The 18186-nt window shown below is 40.5% G+C and overlaps 1 non-coding gene across 1 annotated transcript; it reads left to right on the top strand.

Moving 5' to 3' along the window:
• Positions 1–344: 344 nt before the first annotated feature.
• Positions 345–417, top strand: TRNAG-CCC (transfer RNA glycine (anticodon CCC)). Its single transcript has one exon. It is a non-coding gene; the product is annotated as a tRNA-Gly (tRNA).
• The last annotated feature ends 17769 nt before the right edge of the window (positions 418–18186 follow it).

The following is an 18186-nucleotide window of genomic DNA, read 5'->3' as shown; positions in this document are numbered from 1 at the left end:
TTCAAAAGAGGTACACAGGGGACTTCAATTCCATCTGCAGTGGTTTAGTTCTAAAAAACATATGTAACAGCCATGACAAAATGGTCAGAAACAAAGCTGAGGGCAGGTACACAGGTGTTTGTTATTCTCTTTGTTTTCCTACACCTGAAATACTTTAAAGAATTTTTTTTAAACCTCAACAGTTTTTCTAGTAAAATAAAACCAGGAGAAATATCTTTTTTTAAAAAAATTGATGAAAAAGCAAAAGGGACACAAAACAGGATAAAAGTAATCATTACAAATTAAAGGCATTCAAGATGACAGACATCACATCAAAATTTATCACAAGTATAAGTTGGGGGACTTCCCTGATGGTCCAGTGGTTAAGACTCTGTGCTCCCAATGCAGGGGGCCTGGGTTCGATCCCTGGTGAGGGAATTAGATCCCACACACCACAACTAGAGATTCCAAATGCTGCAACAAAGATCCTGACTGCCACAACTAAGACTGGGCACAGTCAAACAAATTAAAAAAAAGTGGGTTAAAAATTCTTAGATGCATCAATACAGAAAACAGATGAAACATACTCTGCCTAGATGACTGGGGCTAGTTTCCTTAAATCAAAGGTAAATAAGCGTGTGAATAAGCCTTTACCAAGGCATCCCTCCCAAGCCAGAGCAGTTCTGTTTCTAATACCTGGAGAGCCCTTACTCTTTTCACTGAAGGCAAGACCCTATATACTCATGAACTACACTACCCTAAACATAAATTTCTAAATTACTAATGCAACAAATTAAATGTGAGGTCTCATGAACCATTTTCCTATATTTCATATGCAATACATATTTCTTGCCAAAGCCCAGGAATCATTAAAGACTTTGTGGACAATAAGTTCTGTGTTACATGTGGATTCTTGTACCAAACTGGTGGGTTTGGATGCTCCAAGACCACTGGACACTTCAACAACTGTGGTTAAAGCCTTAGCTTTTGGTAACAGAACCCAGGGGACTGTTCATTTCCCAGGGCTGAGGCAGAGACTCCAAGGTGGGAACCACTGCACCAGAGAGGCCCTCCACCAGGAGCACTGAGGCCAGTGCCCTCCCTGGCCTCTTCCTTCCAGCATGGATAGCCTCCAGCATTACCCAGCTCAAGGGATATGGAATGAATCATATACAAGACACAGTCAGGGTTCAGGGAGTTTTAATAAGGCCACAGGAATCGCATCCTGCGATAAGGAGAGGGGAGAAATGGAACAATTTGAAACACTGGATGGCCTCCCTTGGTTCAGTTCAGTTCAGTTGCTCAGTCTGTCCAACTCTTTGCAACCCCATGAACTGCAGCACGTCAGGCCTCCCTGTCCATCACCAACTCCCAGAGTTTACTCAAATTCATGTCCATTGAGTCAGTGATGCCATCCAACCATCTCACTGTCTGTCGTCCCCCTCTCTTCCCACCTTCAATCTTTCCCAGCATCAGGGTCTTTTCAAATAAGTCAGCTCTTCACATCAGGTGGCCAAAGTATTGGAGCTTCACCTTCAGTATCAGTCCTTCCAATGAACACCCAGGACTGATCTCCTTTAGGATGGACTGGTTGGATCTCCCTGCAGTCCAAGGGACTCTCAAGTGTCTTCTCCAACACCACAGTTCAAAAGCATCAATTCTTTGGCGCTTAGCTTTCTTTATAGTCCAACTCTCACATCCACACATGACTACTGGAAAAAACATAGCCTTGACTAGACGGACCTTTGTTGGCAAAGTAACGTCTCTACTTTTTAATATGCTGTCAAGGTTGGTCATAACTTTTCTTCCAAGGGGTAAGCGTCTTTTAATTTCATGGCTGCAGTCACCATCTGCAATGGTTTTGGAGCCCCAAAAAATAAAGTCTGCCACTGTTCTACTGTTTCTCCATCTATTTGCCATGAAGTGATGGGACCAGATGCCATGATCTTCGTTTTCTGAATGTTGAGCTTTAAGCCAACTTTTTCACTCTCCTCTTTCACTTTCATCAAGAGGCTCTTTAGTTCTTCCTCACTTTCTGCCATAAGGGTGGTGTCATCTGCATATCTGAGGTTATTGATATTTCTCCCGGCAATCTTGATTCCAGCTTGTGTTTCTTCCAGCCCAGCGTTTCTGATGATGAACTCTGCATGTAAGTTAAATAAGCAGGATGACACTATACAGCCTTGACGTACTCCTTTTCCTATTTGGAACCAGTCTGTTGTTCCATGTCCAGTTCTGACTGTTGCTTCCTGACCTGCATACAGGTTTCTCAAGAGGCAGGTCAGGTGGTCTGGTATTCCCATTTCTTTCAGAATTTTCTACAGTTTATTGTGATCCGCATAGTCAAAGGCCTGGCATAGTCAATAAAGCAGAAATAGATGTTTTTCTGGATCTCTCTTGCTTTTTCGATGATCCAGCAGATGTTGGCAAGTTGATATCTGGTTCCTCTGCCTTTTCTAAAACCAGCTTAAACATCTGTAAGTTCACAGTTCATGTATTGTTAAAGCCTGGCTTGGAGAATTTGGGGCATTACTTTACTAGCGTGTGAGATGAGTGCAATTGTGCAGTAATTTGAGCATTCTTTGGCATTTCCTTTCTTAGGGACGGGAATAAAAACTGACCTTTTCCAGTCCTGTGGCCACTGCTGAGTTTTCCAAATTTGCTGGCATATTGAGTGCAGCACTTTCACAGCATCATCTTTTAGGATTTTAAGACCTTCCTTGGTCCTGAATATTAAATAGCACACATGACCATCAGCTACATTTTTTTAAAAAGCACAATGGTGACACTTAGTGTTAGCTAGATAAATCTCAGCTAGCCTTGCAACTGACTTGAAATTCAGAGAAACAGATGCCTCCTTTCCTTTCAGGATTCTGACTTCAACTTCCTGTAGGGCTGAGAAATTTGTTTCTGTTTTTTTTCCATTTTCTAATTTGCCTTTTAATTTTATTAACAACTGTTCTTTTTTCACTGTTGAAATAAAATTGATATACAATAGACTGAACATTTAAATTTTTTAAACTGAAATATACTTGACACAACATTGTGTAAACTTAGTTCAGTTCAGTTCAGTCGCTCAGTCGTGTCTAACTCTTTGCGACCCCATGAATCGCAGCACACCAGGCCTCCCTGTCCATCACCAACTCCCGGAGTTCACTCAGACTCACGTCCATCCACTCAGTGATGCCATCCAGCCATCTCATCCTCTGTCATCCCCTTCTCCTCCTGCCCCCAATCCCTCCCAGCATCAGGGTCTTTTCCAATGAGTCAACTCTTCGCATGAGGTGGCCAAAGTACTGGAGTTTCAGCTTTAGCATCATTCCTTCCAAAGAAATCCCAGGACTGATCTCCTTCAGAATGGACTGGTTGGATGTCCTTGCAGTCCAAGGGACTCTCAAGAGTCTTCTCCAACAACACAGTTCAAAAGCATCAATTCTTTGGCGCTCAGCCTTCTTCACAGTCCAACTCTCACATCCATACATGACCACTGGAAAAACCATAGCCTTGACTAGACGGACCTTAGTTGGCAAAGTAATATCTCTGCTTTTGAATATGCTATCTAGGTTGGTCATAACTTTCCTTCCAAGGAGTAAGCGTCTTTTAATTTCATGGCTGCAGTCACCATCTGCAGTGATTCTGGAGCCCCAAAAATAAAGTCTGCCACTGTTCCACTGTTTCCCCATCTATTTCCCATGAAGGTATATGTTAATTTGGGACATTTATATATTGTCATATGATTGCTATTATAGTGATAATTAGCACTTCTTCCAGATTACATAATTATCCTTTCTTTTTAGTGGTTGGAATTTTTAAGTTCTAGTCTCTCAGAAAGTTTGATGGTTATATAGTATATTTTTATATTCACTATGCGTGCACGCTAAGTGGCCTCAGTCCTGTCGGACTCTTTGCAACATTATGGACTATAGCCCACCAGGCTCCTCTGTCCATGAGATTCTCCAAGCAAGAATACTAGAGTGCATTGCCATGCCCTCCTCCAGAGGATCTTTCTGACCCAGGGATTGAACTCACATCTCTTATATCTCCTGCATTGGCAGAAGGGTTCTTTACCACTAGTGCCACCTGGGAAGCCCTATATTCATTATTCATTCATTTGTTTAGTTGCTAAATAGTGTCTGACTCTGTGACCCTGTAGCACACCAGGCTTCCCTGTCCTTCACTATCTTCTGGAGTTTGCTCAAACTCATGTCCATTGTGTCAATGAAGCCATCCAACCATATCATTCTCTGTCATCCCCTTCTCCTCCTGTCCTCAGTCTTTCCAAGAATCAGGGTCTTTTCCAATGAATCAGCTCTTCACATCAGGTGGTCAAAGGATCAGAACTTCAGCATCAGTCCTTTCAGTGAATATTCACAGTTGATTTCCTTTAGGATTGACTGATTTGATCTCCTTGCTGTCCAAGGGACTCTCAAGTGTCTTCTCCAGAACAATTAGAAAGCATCAATTCTTTAGCACTCAGCATTCTTTATGGTCCAACTCTCACATCTGTATATGACTACTGGAAAAACCATAGCTTCCCCGGTGGCTCAGACAGTAAACAATCTGCCTGCAATGCAGGAGATGTGGGTTCCTGGGTTGGGAAGATTTCCCTGGTGAAGGGAATGACTACTCACTCCAGTATTCTTGCCTGGAGAATTTAATGGACAGAGGAGCCTGTCAGGCTACAGTCCATGTGCAAACAGTCACACACGACTGAGCGACTAACACTTTCAAATTCACTATTTGTGCATTAAATCTCTGGGACCTATTTACTACTTGTTGCAAATTTGTAACTTTAAACAACATCTGTCATCCTCCCACCAAACAGGACATTTTTAGGGTGTATAATTTGATGAGTTTTGACCAGTAGAGAACGAAAGAGACAAAAATCCCTGGCATCATAGTCTTACATTCTTAACAGCCAAAATTATGTCACATGGCTATTTCCAACAGCAGAGGAATTAGGAAGGCAAGATTTTTGCTTTTTGGCTTCTATAACAGAAAGAAAATGGAAAGGGTTTGGTTTGAGCCAACCTACAGTTCCCTCCACAATAGAAGCACACTTGAAATGTGTAAATGCTTATGTACCCGAGTTAGGTTTAAAATATGTTTCAAAAGTATTAACATACCTACTCCTTCACTCAGTATCTTTCATTATGATTATTATTAACTTAGATTTCTTATTTGATGACATGTAAATAGAGTTCCCTAGACTTCCCGATGGCTCAGCAATATAGAATCCACCTGTAATGCAGGAGAAACAGGAGATGAGGGTTCTATCCCTGGGTCGGGAAGATCCCCTGGAGGTGGGTATGGCAATCCACTCCAGTATTCTTGCCTGGGAAGTCCCATGGACAGAGGAATGTGGCAGGCTACGGTCCATGGGGTCGCAAAGAGTTGGATATGACTGAAGTGACTAAGCACGCATACACACACACATAGATCCCCTAACACAAATCCTTGCCCACAGGGCTCCTCCGCTCAGTGGTAAATACTATCTTGGCACCAATAAGGTACACACCCCAATGGTCCGCAAGTGTTGCTCAGGTCCCTTTCATTAGCTCACTGTAAAGATGCCCTGTTAAGTTATAGGCTAAGTTATAGGCTCAGCTGGCTTTGCTGACATCTCACCATACTCACAGCCTCTTTGCTTTCCAAAGTCCCCTTAACTGAAAGAAACGGATGCTTACTACATAGGATGAATGGAACTGCTCATGTGACTTAGAATATATCCATCCTTACTGAACCAATATTAAAAAAGTTTATAAAAACCCATTCCAAAGGTCCCAGGACTTTCCACCAGGATACACTTCCCAAAGGAAATTCCATCAACACAGCTCTTAAACTGGGATGCACACTGGAATCACCTGGGAAGATTTTTTAAAACTGTGATGCCTGGGTCTTGCCCCCAGTGCAGTGGTTTTCCTTCAGCCTGACACAGAAATGTCTCTCCCTTAGCACTCCCACTCAGTCCATGAGAAGCACAGTTCAGCACAGCTAGAGGTCTCTTCCGGTTGTCATGTCAAACAAATCAGCTTGGAGAAAGGTCGCTATGTACAAGGGGCTAGCTAACTCTGGCATTATTTCATCATAGAGGCTTGGAAGCTTAGCATTTATAAGGATGTCATTAAAACAGAAAAGGGCTAATCTAGTAAGCAGCAAAGAAAGAAAATTTTGTTTTCTTTGCCTTTTTTTTTTTGGCTCTGCCGTGCTGCATGTGGGATCTTAGATCCCCAACCAGGGATTGAACTCATGCCCACTACAATAGAAGCAGAGTCTTAACCACTGAACCACCAGGGAAGTCCCTAGATTTTGTTTTCTAATTGTAGTTTAAATAGAATTCTCAGCAACTTCACTGCTAGGTATAGATCCAAAAGAACTGAAAATAAGTATTCAAACAAATATCTGTACAACTATGTTCATAACCACAGCACTGTTCATAACAACCAAAAGGTAGAAACAACCCAAAGGTCCATCAGCTGATGAATGAATAGGCACAATGTGATATATCCACTCAGTGGAATATTAATCAACCATAAAAAGGGAATGAAATATTGATGCATGCTACAACTTAGATAAACATTGTAAACATTACAGTAAGTGAAAGAAGCTAGTCAGGGTTATGGGTTGCATGATTCCACTTATATGAAGAGTATTAAATCAACAGAAACAGAAAACAGATTAGTGGTTGCCAGGAGGAATGACTGCTTAATGGGTCCAGAGTTTCTTTTTGAGATGATGAAAATGATGTGATGGAAATAGATGTGATGGTTGTACAACACTGTAAACATACTAAATGCTACTGAAATGCATACTTTAACATGGTTAATGGTTAATTTTATGTTTTGTGAATTTTACTCAATAAGAAATAAATAAAAGGAAAAAAGACCTAAGTAGTCTCCCTACTCATTCTTGAAAGTGAAAGTCGCTCAGTCATGTCTGACTCTTTGTGACCCCATACTATACAGTCCATGGAATTCTCCAGGCCAGAATACTGGAGTGGGTAACCTTTCCCTTCTCCATTGGATCTTCCCAACCCAGCAATCAAACTGGGGTCTCCTGCATTGCAGGCGGATTCTTTCCCAACTGAGCTATCAGGGAAGCCCCAAAGTGAAAGTGAAAGTCGCTAGGTCATGTCCGAGTCTTTGCGATCCCATGGATTACAGTCCATGGAATTCTCCAGGCCAGAATAATGGAGTGGGTAGCCTTTCCCTTCTCCAGGGGATCGTCCCAACCCAGGGATCAAATCCAGGATCTCCCGCCTTTCAGGCAGATTCTTTACCAGCTGAGCCACAAGGGAAGCCATTTTACTCATTTTTAGCTAATAATTAACATTTCTGAATTTTAAAGAGTTACAAAAGATGTAATTTCTGGTGTATTATACTTCACTGATGCTCTGTTGGCTGTGCTAAAAGGGCAGCTCTCTGGCATACTATAAATAATGATAATTTAAAATCAAACTGTTACATCATTCTTTTAAATATATCCATACAATCTTAATGCTCTAACTTGATACCCCATCATCTATTTGTAAAAATACATAAAACCTTCTTTAACTCTCAAATATTTTATGTTTCCAGAGTTGCTACATTATTTTACTTAAAATATTCAGTTTTCAACAACAAAAAGCCACTTATATATACGAAGAAACCAGAATGTATGGCTCATACACATAAGAAAAAAGAACTATCAATATTTTGCATCATTCCTATTTCTCCTTAAAAGGATACTGCCATTAAATTCCCCACGTATTTTTTTTTCTAATTTTATTTTATTTTTAAACTTTACATAATTGTATTAGTTTTGCCAAATATCAAAATGAATCTGCCACAGGTATACATGTGTTCCCCATCCCGAACCCTCCTCCCTCCTCCCTCCCCATACCATCCCTCTGGGTCGTCCCAGTGCACCAGCCCCAAGCATCCAGCATCGTGCATCGAACCTGGACTGGCAACTCGTTTCCTACATGATATTTTACGTTTCATTGCCATTCTCCCAAATCTTCCCACCCTCTCCCTCTCCCACAGAATCCATAAGACTGTTCTATACATCAGTGTCTCTTTTGCTGTCTCGTACACCGGGTTATTGTTATCATCTTTCTAAATTCCATATACATGCGTTAGTATACTGTATTTATGTTTTTCCTTCTGGCTTACTTCACTCTGTATAATAGGCTCCAGTTTCATCCACCTCATTAGAACTGATTCAAATGTATTCTTTTTAATGGCTGAGTAATACTCCATTGTGTATATGTACCACAGCTTTCTTATCCATTCATCTGCTGATGGACATCTAGGTTGCTTCCATGTCTTGGCTATTATAAACAGTGCTGCGATGAACATTGGGGTACACGTGTCTCTTTCCCTTCTGGTTTCCTCAGTGTGTATGCCCAGCAGTCCCCACGTATTTTTATCCTTGTGAATTTTTTAAGGTTTTTGTTTTTGTTTTAGTTTCCTGATACTAAGGGCTCCAAATATTAAAAATTTCTTCTGGATTGGATTATAATAATTGGTATTAGTATACATTTTTCAAAACAGCATAAGTATTATACATTTTGATATATAATACAATGATTAAACACAAAAAATTGTTGACAATACAGATCTCTTAATAGATGGATAGGGGTTTTTTTTTTCCTGTTTATTCTTGAATTCATGGGTAACTATTACCTCTTGCCAAATGAAAGAGTTCAACATAAACTCCTATTTCTTGATTTTGCTTCTATATGTTCAAGCACTGTTCACATAAACAAGTGGATGGGAATAGAGTTTTGTTATATCAGTGTCAGTCACTCAGCCCTTCCAAGGTATGTGCCAAAAGCCACTCAGTGGTTAATCATCAAAAAATTAGTTTCAGTGATCTATCTGCTGACAGCTAAATTAGGTATTCCTTCAGTGAGTTTATTTTTTTAGACTCCCTTTTTCAATCTATCTTTTCATTTTTTGTTATTGAAAAGCTCATGTATATAAATGTAGAAGAATAATAAAATGAACCTCAATGTGACCAGTATCAAGCTTTAGACAATTTTATCAACCTATGGCCAGTCCTGTTGGATCTCTCCACTCTCCCCTCTCCCCTAACTCCCACTCTTCACCACTGCTGGATTATTCTGAAGCAAATCCCAAGTATCATGCCATTTCATGTGTAAATACCTCTATATATAGCACTAAGAAGAGCTGACTCATTGAAAAAGACTCTAATGCTGGGAGGGACTGGAGGCAGGAGGAGAACGGGATGACAGAGGATGAGATGGCTGGATGGCATCACCGACTCGATGGACATGAGTTTGGGTGAACTCCGGGAGTTGGTGATGCACAGGGAGGCCTGGCGTTCTGCAATTCATGGGGTCACTAAGAGTCAGACACGACTGAGCGACTGAACTGAACTGATAGCTCTAAGAAATCAGGACTCATTTAAAAACAAACTAGTATCCCTAAAAACTGTGAGTAATCCAGTATTCAGCCAACATTCAGATCTCTGGTTGTCTCATACTGTGCTCTTGTTTTTTGTTTTGGTTTGGATTTCAGTGTTGTTTTTTTCAACTCAAGATCCTAACAATGCCCACGAATTGCTTTTGGCTGATATTTCCCTTGTCTCTTTTAATGGTAGACTCTTCTACCTGTTTTTCTTTCCTCTTGTAAATGGTTTGTTGAAAAACCAATATTTGGATCATTCTTCTTGTATGGTTTTCCACATTCTGGATTTTACAGATTCTATCTCTCTGGCCTCTGTATTTCCTGAAAATTGATATTTAGGCTTGGTCAGATTCTGAGTTGATAACTTTAGCAAGAATCCTTCAGGAAGTGGTGTCTGCATGCTTCTGGTTTCACTGCAAGTACGTAAAGTCTGAATATATCTTTTTTTTTCATGACAGTACTAATCAGTGGGCTCAGTGTATCCACTCTTATCAAGGTCCCAATCAGCTTTTCATCTAATGGTTTTAGCAGTCACTAGTGATCATTTCTTAGAGTCATCATTTTGTTACAAGTTCCTCCTTTGATTTTGATGAAAACAAATCACTAACTTGCAAAAGAATTTGTTGCCTTCTTATTAGATTCATTCACTTTTTCAATTCCTGTAAACTAGCATAACTTTTAAAATTTCAAGAATTATTATACATAATTATTAATGTTGAGGATTATATAATCATAATGTATTATATGTTACTCCTTCACTTCAGAGATATCTTGTTTAATTTGATAAACTCAGAAGATATTGAGAAAATAAAAATATTAACTCTAATGCATCACAACCAACTCAACATTTTTCCAATAAAAATAATTTTATCTCACCCCACATTTAAAATACATTTTTGTCAAAAAATCTTAAGAGATTTAAATCATCCTATTTATGGAAAATATTCATCATAAAACCTAACTGGCAACTCTGATCCTCATTTTGAAATCAATAAACTAAATCAGAGATAATTTCTCTGACTTTTAATATCCAAGTAAATATGTTAATAGGCATTTTGGGGGAATATATAAAAATTACTGAAAAATAAATCATGAAATAGATTGTATAAGATATATTACTAAACACTAAGATTTACAAATTATTCTAAATGTGAATAAATTATATGAGCCCCTCAATAACTCTTATGTAATTTATTCACATTTAGAATAATTTATAAAAACAACATAATCATGCATTTGTCATTAAGTATACTTTAAGGTAATATGCAGTTAACATTGTAAGTTATTTATAAAGCAAGAAATATAAGGGAAAATATGGCATTTCTTTGATGTTTGCATGTGTGTATATCAATGCTAGGTGTTCAGCTTTTGAAAATAATTAAATAAAATGATGTATAAATATCACAATTAACTTTACTAATTTTGCTTTATATCAAGATTGAACTTTTACTATGAAAGAGAAATGTATATATTGCACTAATTTGTCCAGCTTTTGTGTCATTGACATTTTATAAGAGAAAAAAAGATGAGGATTGACTGCTATTGGAATAAATATTTCATGACATGTTTTGAAAAAAATTGCCTTCATGAACTACCAGACTGATGCACAGAAAATCTGGGAGAAATCACATAAAACTTTTGTTGATAAGTTTATCCAGCATATCTTGAATAATTTATTAGTCCCAGAACACACGTCTCATTGAAAAAAATCAGCATTTTAACTTGTACCAATCCTTTCCATAAAAGACATGTCCTGGATTGAGGATTCAATGGAATTCTAAAAAACAAGAAAGGCATTCTGAGGATCTGATGTTTGCTTTGCTTCCATGAGTTTGTTGTAGGAATGAGGCTTTCTTCAATAATAAACTAGAGACAAAAGAGATGAAGTCATTCCTACTCTATTATCACACTCCATAATATCCGAATTCAGAATATTCCAATGCAGGCTAATTCCTTCCAATAAAAAAAATACAAGACAATGGAAGACATATTGTGGGCAGTTTGTTTTTGCTCTTGGACTAATTACTCAAGGAACCTTTTCAGAAATCCGTGTTTTCAAGTGTCCCATTGTGTGGTGCCTCAGAGGTTTTCCTGGGGGCAGTCCAGGGCAGAGAAAGAGTATTTAAGAGAAGGTCAGATTATGAAAGAGACTTTGGAAAGGGAAAAGCCGCCTGAGCAAGCAGGCCTGCTTTCACAGATGAAGCATGAAATGAGAATCTGGAAATGGGTTCCCTTAGGACTGTCCATGCTGCTGCTCCCACTTAGAAGAACACTAAGTGCGGGCCTCTAGCTCTGAAGTCATTTCCGTGGACTGGGAAGAAGTAGATATAGCAGACTTGACCATTAGTTTGCTTTGGAACTCATGCAACAGTCTTTAGCTTTGTTCTAATCTGAAAAGTGGAATCAATATCTAGTGACCTGTTTCCTTCCCATGGTATTTTGAGAACTAATCAAGAGAAGCAGTTAATAATACTACTCAGGTTTTGAATAGTTCTTTCAACTTTCTGAAAGACTTTGTTGTCTTGACCTTGTGCTTTCCTCCTAACTGGCTTTCAAAGATGTGGGTCATGGAAACGCAGGACAAGTCTTGCCAGAGATCTCATGATGGGAAGGGATACATGTATATGTATGGCTGAGTCCCTCGGATGTCCACTTGAAATTATCACAACATGGTTAATTGGCTATATTCCCATGAAAAACAAAAAGTTTTTTAAAAAAAAAGATGTCATAGCCAATAAGTGATCTCTTTGGGAATAGCACCTCCTTTCTCCAAATACATCAGCATGGGAAAATACTGAGAAAACAACAAAAGCAGAGCCCAAGGAAACCATCAATTAAATTAAATACCAGCAAATACACACAAAGTATGAAGCATATCTAGCATGTATATTCTAGACAACACATAGGATACCTACGTAGATCTAAGTTTATACTACACTCAAATTGTTTTTAAATCATTTTCTTAACAGTAACAGAGGCCAAGAAATATTTTCTCAGTTTACTCCACCAAAGCATGACTCATTTAACTGAAAAGGAAAAGAAACAAAAACCTGAAGCCAGGAAAAGGTAGTCTCTGTCCTCAAATGCACATTCATTCTTGACTGTGCAGTGACCTATGACATATTTCCTATTTCTGTCACCACCCTGCAAGGTGATGCCCTTGCTGCAAGGAATGCCACTGACCAAACAAGGAAGTTTGCAGAAATAATTACTTTTCAGGAGACTTTGGGGGTGGGGTTTGTTTGTTTTTGTTTTTTCTTCACTTGAAACAAAGTTTTCATTTATTTTTTGACTAGTAATGCAAAAGGTATTACAAAAGAGGTTTCTTGTCCACTCTTTTTCTCTTCCACCCTGTTCCTTTTGCCAGAGGTAATCAATGAGAAAGAATTTAAAACATGAAATCCATTGTAATTATGTCCATGGAAGGGGCAACATGAGATAAACCATTTGGGGCTAATCTGAAGCCCAGAAGTGTTCAGGTACTATAAAACCTTAGTTATGGAAGACTAAGTATAGAAAGTTGGAAGCAGGGTTGAGATAAAAAATGCCATGGCAGACAAGCAGAAAAGAGGATGAAGGATAAAGGAATGAAATATTAAGACTGCAAGATATCCATAAGTCCAAGGCAGGAATGGGAGTTTTCAGAAGTCTACAGAGCAGTTAAGTTCTGCTGTTAAGCAGTTAAGAATAAATCCAGGTAACCAAGACTAGTCAGACTATGTAGAATCTCAGCATGGAGTCAGGCCTCAAGACTGCCCCTCTTTTCTGACACTGATTAATGATCTTGAGCTCCTGTCCCTGCCCTCCAAAACTGCTTAATGGATAGAGAACTCTTAAATTCTAGAGCTGAGAAAAAACTTAGAAATTATCTAACACATCTATTCTCAAAGAACTTGGTCTCAGGGCTCCATAATACTTTATTATTATTTCTTAATTTATTTCTGGCTGTGCTAGGTCTTTGTTGCTGCATGTAGGCTTTCTCTAGTTATGGGAAGCGAGGGTTACTCTCTAGTTGCAGTGCGTGGGGTTCTCATTGCAGTGGCTTCTCTTGTTGCAAAGCATGGGCTCTAGGGTGCGTGGGCTTTAGAGCTGTGGTACATGGGCTCAGTAATTCCCAGGCCCTAGAGCACAGGCTCAGCAGTTGTGGCACATGGGGCTTAGTTGCTCCCCCATAGCATGTGGATCTTCCTGGACCAGGGTCAATCCTGTATCTTGGGCTTTGGCAGGTGGATTCTTTACCACTGAGCAACCAGGCCCACAATATTCTTAAATATATTGAGAACTCCAAAGAGTTTTTGACTATGTGGGCTGTATCTATGGACATTTACCATATTAAAAATGGACACTGATGGATTTTTAAAAATATTTATCAATATAATTGTTTAATGATAATAAGCACATTGCATGTTAACATAGGTATGACTTTCTAGGTTTTAAAAAAAAACTATATTTTCCAAAACAGAAAAAAATAAGTGAAAAGATTGGCATTATTTTTGAAAATCTTTTGAGTGGCTGACTTAACAAGAGATAGCTGGATTCATATCTCTGCTTCTGCATTCAAGGTGTTGCTATCATATGGCATGGAGTCTCAGGGAAAATTCTATAAACATACAAAAGCGGTTTTGAATGTACAAACTCAACTGTCTTGGGAACCTCAGAGGTTCCTGGATCACAGTTTGAGAACTATCGGTCTGATGTAATTTAGGATTACACTTTCTGTTAATGCCAGTTATTAGCAAAGTGACCTTCAGCAAGTTACCTGATCTCTCTACACCTCAGCTTCCTTAGCTGTGAAGCTAGACTAAGATAGTCTTTTTTGTGACTGTGTGGATTCCTATAAATGTGTTTCCTCATAGTCATTTAAAATATATAAGTGAGGAGGTGGTCCTAAGATGGCAGAGGAAGAGGACAGGGAGACCCCTTCTCCCCCACAAATTCATCGAAAGATCATTTGAACGCTGAGCAAATACCACAAAACAACTTCTGAACACTGGTGGAGGACACCAGGCACCCAGAAAGGTAGCCCATCGTCTTCAAAAGGAGGTAGGACAAAATATAAAAGATAAAAAGAGAGACAAAAGAGTTAGGGATGGAGACCTGTCCTGGGCAGAGAGTCTTAAAAGAGAAGTTTCCAAACACCAGGAGACCCTCTCAATGGTGGGTCTGTGGGGAGTTTTGGAATCTCAGAGGGAGGAAAAAATAAATAAATAAAACCCACAGATTACGGGTCTAACTCCAACTTCCAGAGGAGAAGTAGCCCAGATGCTCACCTCTGCCACCAGCAAGCAGGGGCTGAACAGGGAGGCACGGGCTGCACTGCTTAGGGTAAGGACCAGGCCTGAATGCCCTGAGGGCAATCTGGGGGAGCTAAAGTGAGACAGCAACCCAAACTGTGAAATAGCCAGAGAGGAGGAAAAAAAAAAAGAGAGAGAGAGAACTTTCCCACGAAAAGCTCTAACCTAAGGTACTGCTGGTCCCACTCACAGAACAAAGGACTGAGCGAATATCAGAGGAGAGCTAGCTGGCTGCGGACAGGCCCATCTCCCACTGGAGGCAGGGAGGCAGGCGGGTGCCAGCCAGAGCCAGAAGGAAAGGGGCAAACTCGGCCCCAGAGACGGCATCTCCTCCCAAACTGCATGCAGGTTCTCAGTCGCTAACCAAGTCTTCCTGGGATCCTGGACGGTTGACATCTGTCAGGAGAGTTGCAGCCAGAGATTAGCTCCCCAGAAGAGACACAGTACATCACCCAGGAAACCGAGCAGCTGGGACTGGGAAGTGATAAGACGCACTGCACCTGGGGAGTGTGTGCTCGCCAAGCACCTGGTCGCCTGAGCTGCTCAGAGCTGGGAAGGGCACAAAACGCAGGCCCAGCTGAGTCTGTGCCTTTGTGGAGTACCTGAGAACCTGAACCTGAGTGGCATAGATCTGGGAACCTGTCCTGGTTCTGGGAAGTGCACGCAACCCAGGGTCCGCCCCAGAAAGTTCCCCAGCACAGCAACCTGAAGCCTAAGCAGTGTAGACTAGGAAAGCACAGACGCCGTGAGCGGGGCAAACCCAGTGTGACCCAGACACAGAGCACTCCCCACATCCACCAGTGATATTTGTTTGCAGTGTTCCTCCCTCCCCGCAGCACAATTGAACAAGTGAGTCTAAATAAATGACCACCTTCGCCCCCTTATGTCAGGGCAGAAGTTAGATACTGAAGAGACCTGCAACAGAGGAAGCCAAAATAAACCAAGAAGAGGGAATGGCTCTGGAAGTGACAGATGCAACAGATTAAAAGCCTGTAGTTAACACTGACTGCATTGGAAGAGACCTATAGACTTTGAGAAGACGTATAAGATGGAATAAGGAACTATCTGAAACTGAACTGACCACCCACTGCCCTCAACAGCTTCAGAGAAATTCCTAGATATATTTTACTATTAACATTTTTTAATTTTTTCCTTTTTAAATTTTTTTATTAATCCTTTACTTTTCACTTTTAAAACCTACTATCACCGTGAAAAACAAGACCCTATTTTTAAAGCAAATTTCATATTTTTTATATAACTTTTACGATTTTGTTTTGTTTTTTTAATATTGTATTTTTGAGAGTCTAACCTCTACTCTAGATTTTTAATCTTTGCTTTTTGGTAATTGTTATCACTTTTGTACCTGTGAGAATCCAATCTTCAGTACCCATTTTTACTTAGGAGTGTGATTACTGGCTTGATTGCTCTCTCTGCTTTTGACTCTTCTTTCTCTCCCCCAGGTCACCTCGATCTCCCCCCTCCCCCATCTCTTCTCTACTTAACTCTGTGAATCTCTTTGGGTGTTCTGGGCTGTGGAGAAAACTTAGGGAACTGATCACAGGCTAGACTGGTCTCTCTCCTTTTGACTCCCCCTCCTTTCCTCCGGGTCACCTCTATCTCCTTTCTTCCTCCTGTTTCTCTTCTCTCTTGAACTCCATGAACCTCTCTGAGTGTTCCAGACTGTGGAGAGAAAATAGGGAATTGATTACTGGCTAGACTGCTCTCTCCCCTGTTGATCCCCTCTTCTCCTCCTGGTCACCTCTCTCTCCCTCCTCCCTCTTCTCTTCTTCATGTAACTCTGTGAACCTCTCTGGGTGTCCCTCACTGTGGAGAATCTTTTCACCATTAACCTAGATGTTTTGTCATCAGTGCTGTATGGATGAAGAAGTCTTGAGGCTACTACAAGAATAAGACTGAAAGCCAGAGGCAGGAGACCTAAATCCAAAACTTGAGATCACCAGAGATCTCCTGATTCCAGGGACCATTAATCAACAAAACCTCATCCAAAAGCCGCCATACCTACACGAAACCAAGCTCCACCCAAGACCCAACAAGTTTCACAGTAAGACATAGCAAGCTAATTCTCCAACAAAGCAGGAACGTAAACCCAAGCACAAAAATATAGGGGGCCAAAAGTCACACCAAACCCACAGACACCTCAAAAGTCACTACCGGACGCTTCATTGCACTCCAGAGAGAAAAGATCCAGCTCCACCCACCAGAACACCGACGCAAGCTTCCCTAACTAGGACACCTTGACAAGCCATGCATCCAACCCTACCCACAGGGAGGAACCTCCACAATAAAGAGGAACCACAAACTTCCAGCACACAGAAAGGCCACCCCAAACACAGCAACCTAAACAAGATGAAAAGGCAGAGAAATATTCAGCAGGTAAAGGAACATGATAAAAGCCCACCAAACCAAACAAAAGAGGAGGAGATAGAGAGTCTAACTGAAAAAGAATTCAGAATAATGATAGTAAAAATGATCCCAAATATTGAAAACAAAATGGAGTTACAGATAAGTAGTCTGGAGACAAGGATTGAGAAGATTCAAAAAAAGTTTAACAAGGCATCCAGTCCCACCACTTCATGGGAAATATATGGGGAAACAGTGGAAACAGTGTCCGACTTTATTTTTCTGGGCTCCAAAATCACTACAGATGGTAACTGCAGCCATGAAATTAAAAGACGCTTACTCCTTGGAAGGAAAGTTATGACCAACCTAGATAGCATATTCAAAAGCAGAGACATTACTTTGCCAACAAAGGTTCGTCTAGTCAAGGCTATGGTTTTTCTTGTGGTCATGTATGGATGTGAGAGTTGGACTGTGAAGAAGGCTGAGTGCCAAAGAATTGATGCTTTTGAAGTGTGGTGTTGGAGAAGACTCTTGAGAGTCCCTTGGACTGCAAGGAGGTCCAACCAGTCCATTCTGAAGGAGATCAGTCCTGGGATTTCTTTGGAAGGAATGATGCTGAAGCTGAAACTCCAGTACTTTGGCCACCTCATGCGAAGAGTTGACTCACTGGAAAAAGACTCTCATGCTGGGAGGGATTGGGGGCAAGAGAAGAAGGAGACAACAGAGGATGAGATGGCTGGATGGCATCACTGACTCGATGGACATGAGTCTCAGTGAACTCCGGGAGTTGGTGATGGACAGGGAGGCCTGGCGTGCTGTGATACATGGGGTCCCAAAGAGTCAGACATGACTGAGCGACTGATCTGATCCGATCTGATCTGAGAAGAAATACAAAAGAATCAACCAATAATGAATAATGCAATAGCTGAGATCAAAAGCACTCTGGAGGGAACCAATAGTAGAATAACTGAGGCAGAACATAGGATAAGTGAGGCGGAAGATAGAATGGTGGAAATAAATGAAGCAGAGAGGAAAAAAGAAAAAAGAATTAAAAGAAATGAGGACAACCTCAGAGACCTCTGGGACAATGTCAAATGCCCCAACATTCGAATCACAGGAGTCCTAGAAGAAGAAGACAA

Source organism: Bos javanicus, chromosome 18 (assembly GCF_032452875.1).
Source record: "Bos javanicus breed banteng chromosome 18, ARS-OSU_banteng_1.0, whole genome shotgun sequence".
NCBI lineage: Eukaryota > Metazoa > Chordata > Mammalia > Artiodactyla > Bovidae > Bos > Bos javanicus.
Note: the sequence above shows the minus strand (reverse complement) of the source record. Positions and strands in the feature narration are given on the sequence as shown.